The following is a 13,284-nucleotide window of genomic DNA, read 5'->3' as shown; positions in this document are numbered from 1 at the left end:
TCGTTTTAATGGACAATTTCAGGCCAATAAAGCCAAACCCCACTAGCTGTGGATATGCATATTTTGGCCTTATTATGATTGTTGATTGTATTATGATTGTATGATTATGATGGTTATCTGCCTGCAGGTAGCCCTCAGCTGGCCTGAATACCAGACTCTTCGGATTTCTGCATCGGATGCTGTCGCTTCTTCCATGACATCAGGTTGTCAGGGGTATAAAATATGCAGCCGACGCCATTACATCAGTTTTTCTTGCCCCAGATGTCAGGTGCCCCCACAATAGGAAACAATTATATTGTATGGTACACCCCCATTAAAAAGCAAATACACATGAAAAAATATACCAAACAGAAGAAAAGGTAGAGCCAAGAGAAGTCAGGGAGCTGGAGGGAGGGTAACCAGGACTTCAACAGTGAATACACTTGAACATCTACATTTATGATAAGTGTAAACAACTGTACACTTACCATAAGTGTTATCTGCCTGCAGGTAGCCCTCAGCCAGCCTGAATATCAGAGTGTGAATATATCCCATGTGCCTCTGATACAAGAGGTTTGGGAGGTCACTCAGTGGTAATAATATAATATAGAATTCCTTACTACCACTAGCCCATCACAGACATCTGCACTGACTTGTCACCCATTTGTCAGACATCATTACACTTTACAAAAGCCTATGACATGTTATCATGTCTTATGTTATACTGTAGTCTAATTAGTTTATGCAAGTCTGTTTTTGAGTTAATTTTTTCCCCTTATCATCACAATCAAACTTCCTTTGAAACTCCATGAATCATTTGCTGCATCATCCTGACTGACTTTACGTATTAACTCAATAAATAGGGGATCTGATCTTTCCACTGTGGGAAATACCTTATAGTGAAAATACCTTATATCTATAAATGATAGTCAGGTACATGTAGGCACTCATGGCTGACTCACTTCATGTTTTCAACATGCTCTTAATGGCAATGTACAAGACCTTCTGCACAGTAGCTGCATGCTACCATATTCTCCATAGAAAGCTGCATAAAATGGTCACCAAATATGGGAAAAGGAAGTTAAAGAAATCTTTTAGAGGAGGTTAGAAAGGATTGGGAAAAGAGACTGGATAAGTAATTCACAAAGAAATAATGGGGGATATATGTTTGTCTCCCAATATGCAACAAAGTTTAGAAGATTTAGGATCTTGCTTGGAAGTGTTTACATAGGTATTTTTATACCCCGAGTGGACTCCAAAGATTTTTTCCTCAGGAAATGTTGGAGGTATAATGGGGAAGAAAGAGGTAATTGTGAACATATTTTATGGGAGTATAATGAGTTGGCATAATTTAAAGATTCCCTATAGACTGCTCTGTCAGAGATGAGATACTGCACGAGTAAATTGGTATAAATAAGGAAATGATTTTTAAGCTATGATGCAGAATCGGAATTGCTTAGACATATTAAGGCCTTGCTGAGTCTAATTATGGTGGCTGCCAAAAAAGCAATTACTAGAAAATAGAAATCGAAGTCTAAACCAAAGTCTGAACCAAAACATAGACATTAAGTCTAACATATGCCTATTCAATGTCCAGACTTAGAACTCAGAAATTTAACTCCGCAACCATCTTTTTTAAACCCACCACTGCAAAACAAAACAACATAAGTAAAATGCAATCCCAGCAAAACAAAAATCCCCTTAGCTATTTAAAAAAAGTGGCCGAAACACTCTCTACTCAACCTCAACAATAATGACACCCTAAACAAACAAACAAACAAACAAAAAAACTACAACAAATAAATCCTAACACAAATCCAGCTACTTAACTCCAACCAGTAAAAATAATTTATCCAAAACCCAACTAGTTAGGCAAATGTGTTAGAAAAAAAAAAGACAAAGGAAGCAGTCAAAATGAACAACCCATGAAAAAGAAAAGCATTCACCTTAAATACCTTTGAGTTTCCATATGATGAGGTCTGTTGTAGTCTTCCTCACAAAAATAGTGAAAATCTCACAGCTGTCTATCCCTATCAAATGAAATGAGACCTTGTTTTTAAACTAATGTAATACCTCCAATTGTGCATGGGTGTGCCTGCGTGTCTTTCTGTAGGTGCTTGAGCAACAACATTACATGAGTTGGTAGGAGGAAAGTACAGTTCTGTGAAATCTTACCATAACTGTAGATGCCCTTCTCTTCACTGTTGCAGTATTCCTTGCATTATGGATCTCTTGCCAAGGGTAGCCCAACATATGGCCAGTATACCAAAGCCTTAGGTTGTAATAGGGACTTTGTACAGCACATTTAAGCTTGCCGTGCATGGCGTAGGTCATAAAGGTGAAGTACGGATATACCTCCCTCAGACGTGAAAAGCCCCAGGGGGGAGCAACACTCCAAGGAATAAAAAGAGGAACATTTGCATTCAGAAGGCAAAAGAAAAAGGGGGAGGAGGGAGGGAGTGAATACTGCAATAGTGAAGAGATGAACATCTATTGTTATGGTAAGATTTTACACAACTGTACTATGTCCTTCCATATCACTGTTACAGTATTCCTTACATTAGGGAGAGTACAAAAGCTCAGGAGGAAATTTAGGAGGAGGAAGGTCCAGCAGAGGGATATTTGTAAAGACATTTACAATCATCAAGCACCTTATAAAATCTATCAGGTTTTTAAGGAGCAGGGGGCTGGGAATCAGGAGCCTGAGAAGCTGCAGAAAAAGTGTCCAACAAGGCAGAGAGAACGGGAGGAGCAGCAGAGGGCTTAGGCAACTCCATTTGAAGGAGTTCATAATACCTCTTCTGAAGATCAGAAACCTGGGCACAGTCCCACTTAAACTCCATCATATGGGAAACAGTGCCCCCCAAAAGAAATCTCTTCAAAGGGAGAGTCTGGACTAATTGAGTCCTCTTCCTCAGAACCATAATCCAAGGGAGAAGGAATCTGGGAGGAATAGGCCAAAGATTCTTCATCAGAATCTATTTCCTCATCACAGGAAACCTGCTCTGTAGCCTTCTTTAGGGGAATAGAAGACTAAGGGGTGAAGGAACAGAAAATCCCCAAGGGGGCATTAAAGCCATAAGACCATTAAACAAACCCTCCATGAAATCCTGCCATTTACGGTGAAGATCCTTAGGATCACAGGAAATATGCTTAAACTTCTCTTTCCTTTTCAAAGAGACATCAGCCCTAAATGTCTTAGGTCATTCAGACAGCCTAAAACCAAACTTGCACTTTCATCCAAGGACAAGGTTTGGAAAAACATCTGAAGGTTATGATGCCCAAGTTTCTGAATCCTAAAAGATTAAAAATACAATGACATCACATAGCAGGAGCCATGGAATAATGCACACCATAATACAGTTTAATATAGCAATAACCGATGACTTTGGTGTGGTATATTGAAATTTACCCATGGTTGGCGTGGTTTAATCATAAGGGCGAAGCCCAAGTGATTAAATAAAGCCAACTGTGGGTAAATTTCAATATACCACAACCACAGAGTCGGTTATTGCTATTATACAATGACATTATTTAAGAAAAAAATACTTTTCTTAAATAATGTCTTTGTATAATGGTGCATTACTGTTCTTCCATGGCTGCTGGTATACTGCTTCCTTGTGTTGATGCACTGCGCATGCATATGGGACTTGCGTTCCGACACATACCCAGTACACCAGTGCTCGGGAAAGTAAGCAATGGAGAAAAGAAGATCTCTGTTGCTCCAATTTTCCTTTCTTTTTTTTTTAATTTAAAAAAAAAAAAGGTTCGGGAAGTTTAGGGTAGGAGAGAGACAGAATGGAGGAAATACAAGGGAAATCAGGTAAGTGTCTTTAGACTTAAACAAGGTACCTGATTTAACTTGTATTTTCTGCATGGTGTCTCTCTCATATGTCTGGAGTCCGGACTACAAATTTTGTTTTTATTTTTGTTGAAAAAAAGTTAAAATTAAAGAATATACCAATGGAAAAAAGTCTGGGCGACCGGACCTTTTTCCATTGGTATATACAATGGGCACGCTGGTTGGGCTGTCCAATCAGTATGCTCGTTTTAGAATGTCAATGGCCAGTCATTGTATAATACCTTTTAACCAATGCATTAAAAATAAAGAATGCTCTGGTTATGAGGCTTCAGTTTCGTTGGCTTTTCATGTTTCTCTAGAAAAGTTGGGAGAAAAAATAAAATACGTGGGGTAGAGTTTTCAAATTATGAAATGGATATGATGCTGTCTGAATAGGGGAATGAATCAGCAAAAGCAAATTGTAGCAATTTGAGGGAACTTTTCTGGAGAAAAGCTACTTATCAATGGGACATTGCATGTTTATCATACTTGTATCAGATAGCATGTTGGAAGGGTTTACTATCATTTATTCGAAGTGAAGTCAGTCGATGCCACTTCGTTCGAAAATCAGAATGTCGACCGTAGGCAACACTGATATTGCTGAAATACACATCTGCCTCTATCTCGACCCATGTTAAAACCCATCCCTAGGTAGCAGTTGACATGTATTTCGGAAATTCCGGTGTTCGACATTGTGAATTTCACACACTCTCAGTCGACCATGTGAACAGTTGACCGAGTACATTTCGGGTATATGATAGTAAACCTGTTGGAAGACCTAACCGGTCTAGACATCTATCTCACAGGGTATTTCAAACAGGAAGATCTTGGGCCATATAAAATCACTACCTGATAATTCTGAGTGTCCAAAAAGAATAGTATCTGACGATTTAAGTAATGTGGGGAGTTATCTCAAAAAGGGACACACTAAACATCCTTTATATCTTGTAACATACACAGAAATGACTTTGCTGGGAGCATACTCAAATGAACCCAATGGTCCTCAAGAGAAGGAGAATTACTATATGGAACTTTACAGGATTTGTTTAGAACACCTTAACATTGTCTAAAAATTGCAAAACAGCTCTCCAGTCCAAATCATGGCTTTTCATACCAAGAGTAATAAAAAATAATATTTATGCCATTCATCATTTAGCAAAGTAATATGATATTCACTGTTCTTGGGGATGGAAGATAAGGAAACAACATATGGATGATGATGCATGTCAGTGATCACACAAACTATTTTTAAAGGCCTACCAATCTGGGAGACAATGGGCCTACCTGGTTAATAGTAGCTATCCTTTCCTGATTCTACTGGTGTTTATGAAGATTGTACTAGTATTTCATGAACATGCTACAACACAATTTTTTTGCTCTCCAGAGGGACCTGCCCAAAAGACTATTCCTTCTGTTGTCCAGAGAGACTGCTTTAGAAGGATGCGGTAGAGATTCCTTCTTTACTGTTATGGATCCAGTCAGCAGTAATCTGTTAGGCAGCACCTCCCTATCATAAGTGCAAGATCTAAGAGTAAAAGTTCTGACTCTGCGAAAAGTAAACTATGAGTCAGTCATACACTGAATTAGGAACCTTGCTGTTCCACCTTTAAAGCCTTTCTGCAGGAGAACTTTACCACCTGCACCCTCTGATGTAGGGTTCTATGCCCTCCATACCTTTGTTACTTATATATACCAACTTCAAGATCACTATACCCCAGAGTACAGGGTATACTCTGAGATAATGCAGCTTTGGATTTAGTATATCAACTCTTTATTTGCAGCTGCATTCTGCACCATTCTACATAACAGTTTTAGTCCTCTGATTTTCCAAAATGGCCCCTGTTGGACATTGTACACTGCATTTTGTCTAATGAATAGATGTTAGTAAGTATCCTAGTGCGACTCCACTTTGTGATCTAGATGAAGAAAAGTAAGAGCAGCTAGTATTTATATGGCTATTTTCTTATAGTGTAAACTGAAGTAAGTACTTTACATATGGTCTCTTGTTTCAGCAAAAGAAAATTGTGTGGGGTCAGGCTGTATATACATTAGCATTCCAAAAACATAGATATTCCATAATCCAGTTTTAAGTCAAGAAGAATGTTTACCAAGAGACTTAACAAGCTTCCTGTTATTTTCAGCAAGGTTTCATGTTTCCAACAGACACAATATCAGTATAAGGAATAGTAACAGGGGCTTGGGTTTAGCATATTACATGGCAATACAGATTCATCTAATGTTTCACTCACTGACTCAATAGCATATAATAAAGTCAAATGATGATGTCAGAAAAGTAACTCAATAAATAAAGTGTTCGATAGGTCAAGTATTACAGCTGGAGAGTGGTCTCACTGCCCTAGAGATAGAAGGAATTGTTGGTTTTCAAAACGCATACTCCCTTTAGTTCAATGAAAGTGCAACCCTAAGAGTTAGTATATGAAGTTCAGGAGATGTAGGGGCAAGTTTCTTGTATAGGCAAAGCAAGTCTTTTGATTTTGTAGAAGAAATATTGGTTACAGAAATTTGAGATTTCAGCATTTCGGCAATATGAAGTGAAACCATATATATATATATATATATATATATATATATATATATATATATATATAAATAATAACATGTTAGGTTATATTATGGTGTTCTCAGATATATGGATGAATGTTCCACAAACCTCTAATCTGTTAAGTGGTACTTTAAATTAAAAAAAATATATGTACAAAGTTTACATTGTTGAAACTGTAGCTGATATCCAAGTGAAATAAGCACTTTTTGCAATGACAGGAAATAGTTTAAAATAGGCAAATGTCTGGATTGACTACATTATATTTAGAAGGCTTTAGTTGGGCAAACTCCACTGAGACAACTTTGTGTGTTACTAAATTGAAAAAGGTGTCTTTGCTTATTTAAACATGATGAAAACTGTTAAGGGCTTTCTACACTTTAACTTGATACTACAAAGTGTGTAGTGAGTACATAGCTTTAGAGTCCGCATTGTGCATTTAAAACAGTGTTAGTCACCTGCAAAGGATGACTGCCTTGGGTTGACAAAAACACATTGGAATATATAATCATTGAGTAATGACCACATACCCTGTGCTATCAATTAAGCACAACCGACACACTCTGGGAGTATCACAGTGCTACCACAAATTACTGTACTTGTGCAATATGGGAAGAAGTCAGGAAGATTGCAGTTGTTTGACATTTCACTGAATAGTGGCTTTACTCTTAATTAGCTTTCCCTGCATGTGGTTGAGCACATTTCTGATAGGATGTGCCTCACTCACTAAGTCTCAATAGGTGATTACCTACTGCAAGAAACATAGGCTCAAAACAGTTACTAGCATTGTAACCAAAATTCATAGAGTTGTATATTCAAACTGACCATTCACAGATTGATTGGTGCCTGGTTGGGTACAAGACTGATGGGTTACATCAACCAACATTGTGCTGTGTAATTGCTTTTTCTTAGGTGAGAGATACAGGATTCTATTTGCTGACATGGTGATCTCAGAAGTGGGGGCACAGCCACTTGCACCATAAATATATGCAAACTCCATACAACGAATATACATGCCCTGATGATAGCAGACCCTTGCAATATCCAGAAAGCTAAGACTGAGCTACCAGAGTATACTAAGCAAGATGAAAGCACTTGCATATAGTTTGCAATGCAGCCATCCTAGACCTAGTTTTGAGGCAGGAATCTACAACAGCCCCACTGACCTCTCTCCGTTTGTTATCACAGATGTAAATTAAGGTTAACATTTTCTTGTATCTTTTGTTGCTGGACTTTACAAGGAGGTGTCAGTATATATAAAACATAAATGCAGTGACAAACATTTTGATTATTGCTATCCTGTTTGTTAAGAGCTTGAGTTTCCTTCAGCTATGAACTCTGGTTAAAAAAAAAAACACTTGTGCCACATCACCTAAGGTTTCTGACTGCCATTGAGATATGGTTATAGTGTACATTATTCTTAAATATCTTGGAGAGATGAAGCTCCACCAAATGCGGTAGGGCTAGTCCTGTGTTTTTAAGGGCATGAGCCACAATCTTAACTGAGGACACTTTTGCTTTATTTAGGTTTACTTGCCTGCCCATGTGCATCTATTTAGTTTTACATTACCATTAATTCACCTGTGAAGACTACAGCTTGGTTTTAATACCATGTAACAAACTGCTAAGAGGCATAGTGCTGCTGACTCCAAGCAGTGGTGGTACCTTTTAACATCCTGGAGGAAAGAAAGCTGTGAGCTGTAAAGGAAACATGCACTGTTGTAAATGAAGATGAGAAAACCATTCTTTATATGAGGTTTTACATATAAGACCTCCATATTGAATCAAATGCCTTCTAACAGTTTATCATAATTTAACCACTTCCTGCAGTATTTGTTGGATCCCCTGCATGTAGGCATAGATTGTGCTGAGGTGATCAAGGATGGTGCTGCCTGGTACAAATCCTGGCTGGCTTTGGACAATAACTGTAGGAGGAATCTGCATGAGTCTTTCTGCAAGGTAGTGAGCATATAATTTCATTATCAGTGATCAAGGTGAATGTAGGTCTGTAATTTTAGGCATTTGAGGCAGAGATAGTTCTATAATTTTGGAATCTAGGAGGGACTTACCAGGCTTGGGTAACAAATGAACTGCTGGTGTCATAATGGAAAAATTCATTTTCCCTTCCATTTGACATGTCAGACTATAACCCACATCGGGACTGTGATGTGAGGAAAAGAGTGCATTCAGAAAGCAGATGCAGGATATTTTAGATAAAGCAGGACAACAAAAATTGATATTGATAATGGGTGATCTGAAAGCACACACTGAAATAGACAAAACAGGATATGAGGACTGCTATGACCCCACATGAATAATAAAGGAGAGGCCATTCTAGACTTCTGTCTGGCAAATGGCTTGATGGTTACTAACACACGGTTCAGCAAGAGACAGTCACAAGATCACATACAAGAGTGGCCAATGTGCAACTTAGGTAGACTTCCTCCTAGACAGAAAAGGGCATTGGGGTAGAATAATTCAATGATTGTTAAGTCATCCCCAGTGAAACTGTTGGCCCACAGCATATAAACCACTGGTTGCCACAAACAGCTGTAAGCAGTGTCAGAGAAGGCTCCAAGATCACACAGACTAAGCTGAAGACCTGGCAGTTTACTGGAGAGAAAGCACAGGAGCTTAAGAAATTAGTTAGGGCTCTAGCACCTCAGGAAGATGGTGAAATAGGTGGAGTTGAAGAATGGCAGCACCTAAAGCAGCATGTGTGAGGACTATAAAACAGATAATCAGATGAATCAGGTATGGAAATAAGGTACATAAGGAAAGCTGGTGATGGAAAAAGTGGGAGGTAAAAAAGATGGGACAGGCTAAGAAGGAAAACTGGTTGGCTAACAAAGAGGTTAAAAGAGGAGTTGCAATAGCAATGAACAAGGCATCTGAGGCACTCTACCAGCTTCTGAAAAGTGACTCATTTGATGGCACAAAGCAACTCTATCAGGTTGCAAGGGAAAGACAGAATGATTAAGAAGATAGTCAGACACACTTCGTAAGGGATACCAGCAACAACCTGCTGACCGGTCCACAAGATATTAAAGGCAGGTGGAAGGAGTACTTTCATCAGCTTTTGAATGAAGAAAACCTCACAGAAGCTGTAGTCCCCAAGACACAGCATATGATGAAAGAGGAGGAGGAACCCACTCTAGAAGGTGTAAGAACAGTACTAAGGAAAATGAGGCCAGGGAAAGCAGCAGACTCAAATGAGGTCACAGCGGATATGATTAAGATATTGGGTGAGATGGGGAGAAATGGCTTCTGAGGGTACTCATAGCAGTATGTGCAGTATGAAGAGGACATATCCCAGATGACGAAAAGATGCATATTACTGTCAGTGTACAAGAAGTGGTGGGATATCCACAACTGTGAGCAGTATAGAGGTATCACACTTCTGTCACACTGTATGAAAGTACTGGAGAGAGTGACAGATAAATGAATATGCAGATTAGAAGAAAGTAACATGGGAGATGAGCAGTCCAGATTCAGATCAGGATGCAGCACTACTGACCCAATGTTTGCAGTGAGACTGATAGTTGAGAAGAAGCTAAAAATGAGGAGACTGTCCAACTGAGCATTCCTAGAATTGGAGAAAGTTCATGACAAAGTCTCAAGAACACTAATTTGAGCAGTTCTGAGGTGGCCTGAAATCCGAGAAACATTAGTAAAATTAGTGCAGACTATGCACAAGGATCCAATGACTCAAGTAAGAACAGAGTTCAGTCTCAAAGTATGGTTCCCAGTGGGACTGTATGTGCATCTGGGTTCAGCTCTGAACCTACTGCTGTTCATAATGGTGATGGAGTACATAAGCAAACAGGTCAGAGGTGGCAGTTCAACAAACTTGCTGTATGCAGAAATGTGGCATTTTAGGCAAATTCTGAACAAGTAGCTCACAAAAGATAGAGGAGTAGAATGCAAAAGTGAAGGCACATGGGATGAATAGGGGGTTGTGTTTGGCATAGTGGTTAAGGTCTTTGCCTCATAGACACAAGATACAGGGTTTGATTCTGACCTTGGGTTACTGGCTAGGCTAAAAATGGGCATTCAGGGCAGTTAGCATTGTATTCACCTATGAAACTGAGTACAGATAAAACATTTGTAATTGCAGCAAATGGTGGAACTCATAAGAAGCTGGGAATTGAGATAGAAGAGAAGAAAGTGGAACGGGTTAGGTTGATGCATACCCACTCCCTCTTGGAATCATTCAGTGAGACCAAACACTATTCATACATGAGTCATTGGGCCCTTGTACATAGCCTATACCAATGTTTTTTTTTCTCTACCCTCTCTTTATCTTATCACATTCCCTCTCCACCTTTCTTTTTCTTCCCTTCCTTTTTCTACCCAGCCTCCCCTACCAGTGTCTTTCTTAATTTGTTTCATCAACCATCCATAAAATAACCAGTTCACTTCCTTGCAGCAAACTCGCACTTCATATCTTCTTACTGCTTAAAAGCTGGTCTGCCATCCATTTTTCCCTTGCTCAGAAATTCTTTTACCTGTATTTCCTGCATTTTCTGACAGTTCCATATCTTCTTACATCATGTCTACCAGTTAATCCTGAACATCTCAAGGAAAGATGTTGCAATTCTACCCTTTCCTCTTTTTTATTTAAATATTTATAAATTACCTCAGATATAGCAATCTCTACTATCTTAAATACTTCCCTTTATACCCTTATATCAACTTCTTCTGACTTTACTCATCTAAGACCACAATTCTTAAACTCTCACCCTCTGCATTAAATTAATTGCTGCTACATATCTCAAAGTTTAACATCCACCAGCCTTTCATCTTTCCTTATAACCTTCATGCTCTTCTATGCAGTACTCTGCCCATTTTTTCTCTATACATATATCCAATACATGTTCCATATACCCAGAATAATCTCACATTTTAGGCCAATAGTTGCACATCTCCTCATGTACGTTTATTTATGTGTTTATTTACATTTGTTTACCAGGAAATTCTGACTGGACCCAGATCCATTTTCAGTGGAGGCCCAGGGAGAAAAACTCCACACAAAGCAATACATGTAACAGTGCAAAGCAAGTAAAATCCAGAGTAAACATGAGCAGCAAGGATGTATGAAGAACAAATTGGGATACATAAAAAAGTAAAGAATACATTTACAGGTGACATTGTAAACATAAGATGACATAGAATGATCAGGATTATAATATGTTGATAAGTATCCTTAGATAAATTATAAGTACAAAACCATTACACCTTCTAAACTGTTCAAATTGTCAGTTATAGCTAAGTACACTAACAGATATATAGCAGACATACACCATATTGTGTTGTGAGCTGGAAGGGTTGAGGAAAAATTAGAAAGAAACGAAAAGGGGGGGTATAATGATCTGATTTTGGGAGGCAGGGTGGCTAAGGGAGGGGAGGGGAGGAGAGGAGGTGAGGAGAGGAACAAAAGTGAGCCTTAGTCTGGATTGGTGCAAGGACATAACCAGTGACTTTTTAAGTGGGCTTTTAGTTCAGCTTTGAAGTGATAGGATGAAGGTAGGGTGGTAACAGAGGGTGGGGGGAGTGTTCCATAGTTTGAATATTATGCAGGAGAAAAGAGCTTCTCCGGCTGAGTTCTTGGCTTTGGTAACTTGGAGTTGTTTCTTGTTGCTGGAGCATAGTGGTTTAGTAGTAGAGTAGGGCTGGAGAAGATTTTGAAGGGAGGAGACATTTTGAGGATGGTTTACTAATTTGTGAGCAAGAGAGAGCTGATTGAGATGAAGAAGTTGCGGGAGTTCAAGCCAATCGAGTTCTCTAAGTGAGTTACAGTGATGCCTGTGGTAGGATGACCCAGTGGCAAATCTGGCTATTTTGTTGTAGCAGGCCTCTAGTTTGTTTAGGTCAGTTTGTCTAAGTTTGGTAAGTATAGGATAGGCGTAGAGTAAAGTTGAGATGTGGTGGGAGTTGAAAACTGAAATTCTGGCTGCTTTGGTGAGGAATTGCTTATTTCTATACAATGTTCCTAGTTCTTTTGTGAACTTTTTTTATGGTTAGAGAAATGTGAGTGCTGAATTTAAGATGGTTGTCAATCTCAATGCCAAGTAATTTGGTGTGTTTTTTAGGGAAGATGATGGTGTTGTCACTGGCCAGCATATTGAAGTGGGGGTTAGTTAGGTTAGATTTTGTGGGTTGGAAGATGAGGAGGTTAGCCTTGTTAGGGTTGAGTATTAGCTAGGCATTGGATAGCCAGTTTTCTACAAAGGCAAAGGCTTCCTGTTTGATCTTTCAGGTATAGTTGGGGCTGAGCAGATGAGAGTTGAGTCATCTGCATACTGTATGAGAGTGGCCTGCTTGGTGGCCGTGAATATATTATTGGTAAAGAGTGAGAATAGCAGTGGCCCAAGGATGGAGCCTTAGGGGACACCAAGTGTGACAGGAAGTTGAGGAGATAGGTTATTATGCTACACAATGGATTGTTGGTGGTCTTCTAGATAGCTGTGAAACCAGTTTGTAGCTGATTGTGAAAAGGAGAGGTTAGTGAGAACAGAGAGTAGCTGTTTTTGTGAGACCATATCAAAAGCCTTGGACAGGTCCAGGAATGTGGCTGAGGAGGGCAGGCTGTTGTTTTTGTGATGAAGGATAGTGTTAGTGAAATAGATTAAGGTAGTAGTAGTACTATGGAATGACCTTAAGCCATGTTGGGTGCTAGAGAGAAGGTTATTAGTTTGTAAATAGCCTAGGACTTGAGAGTGAATGCATTTCTCAAGTATTTTGGATAGCAGAGAAAGGATGGCTATGAGGCAGTAGTTGCAGAGTTCAGTGGAGGAGCCACCTTTATAGAGGGGTATTATGTGGGATATTTTCCAAAGTGAAGAGACATAGCATTCTGATAAGGATCGGTTTATTAAGATAGAAACTGGATATGCTAGGGCAT

General features: G+C 39.1%; 1 protein-coding gene across 1 annotated transcript in view; it reads left to right on the top strand.

Moving 5' to 3' along the window:
• Positions 1–13,284, top strand: part of CLDN15 (claudin 15) — a 338,195-nt gene that overhangs the window by 40,782 nt on the left and 284,129 nt on the right. The gene's annotated exons all lie outside the window — the stretch shown is intronic.

This window comes from Protopterus annectens, chromosome 7.part0 (genome assembly GCF_019279795.1).
Source record: "Protopterus annectens isolate FY-2018-M chromosome 7.part0, PAN1.0, whole genome shotgun sequence".
NCBI lineage: Eukaryota > Metazoa > Chordata > Ceratodontiformes > Protopteridae > Protopterus > Protopterus annectens.
The sequence above is the reverse complement of the archived record's forward strand: the minus strand, read 5'-3'. Positions and strand labels throughout refer to the sequence as shown.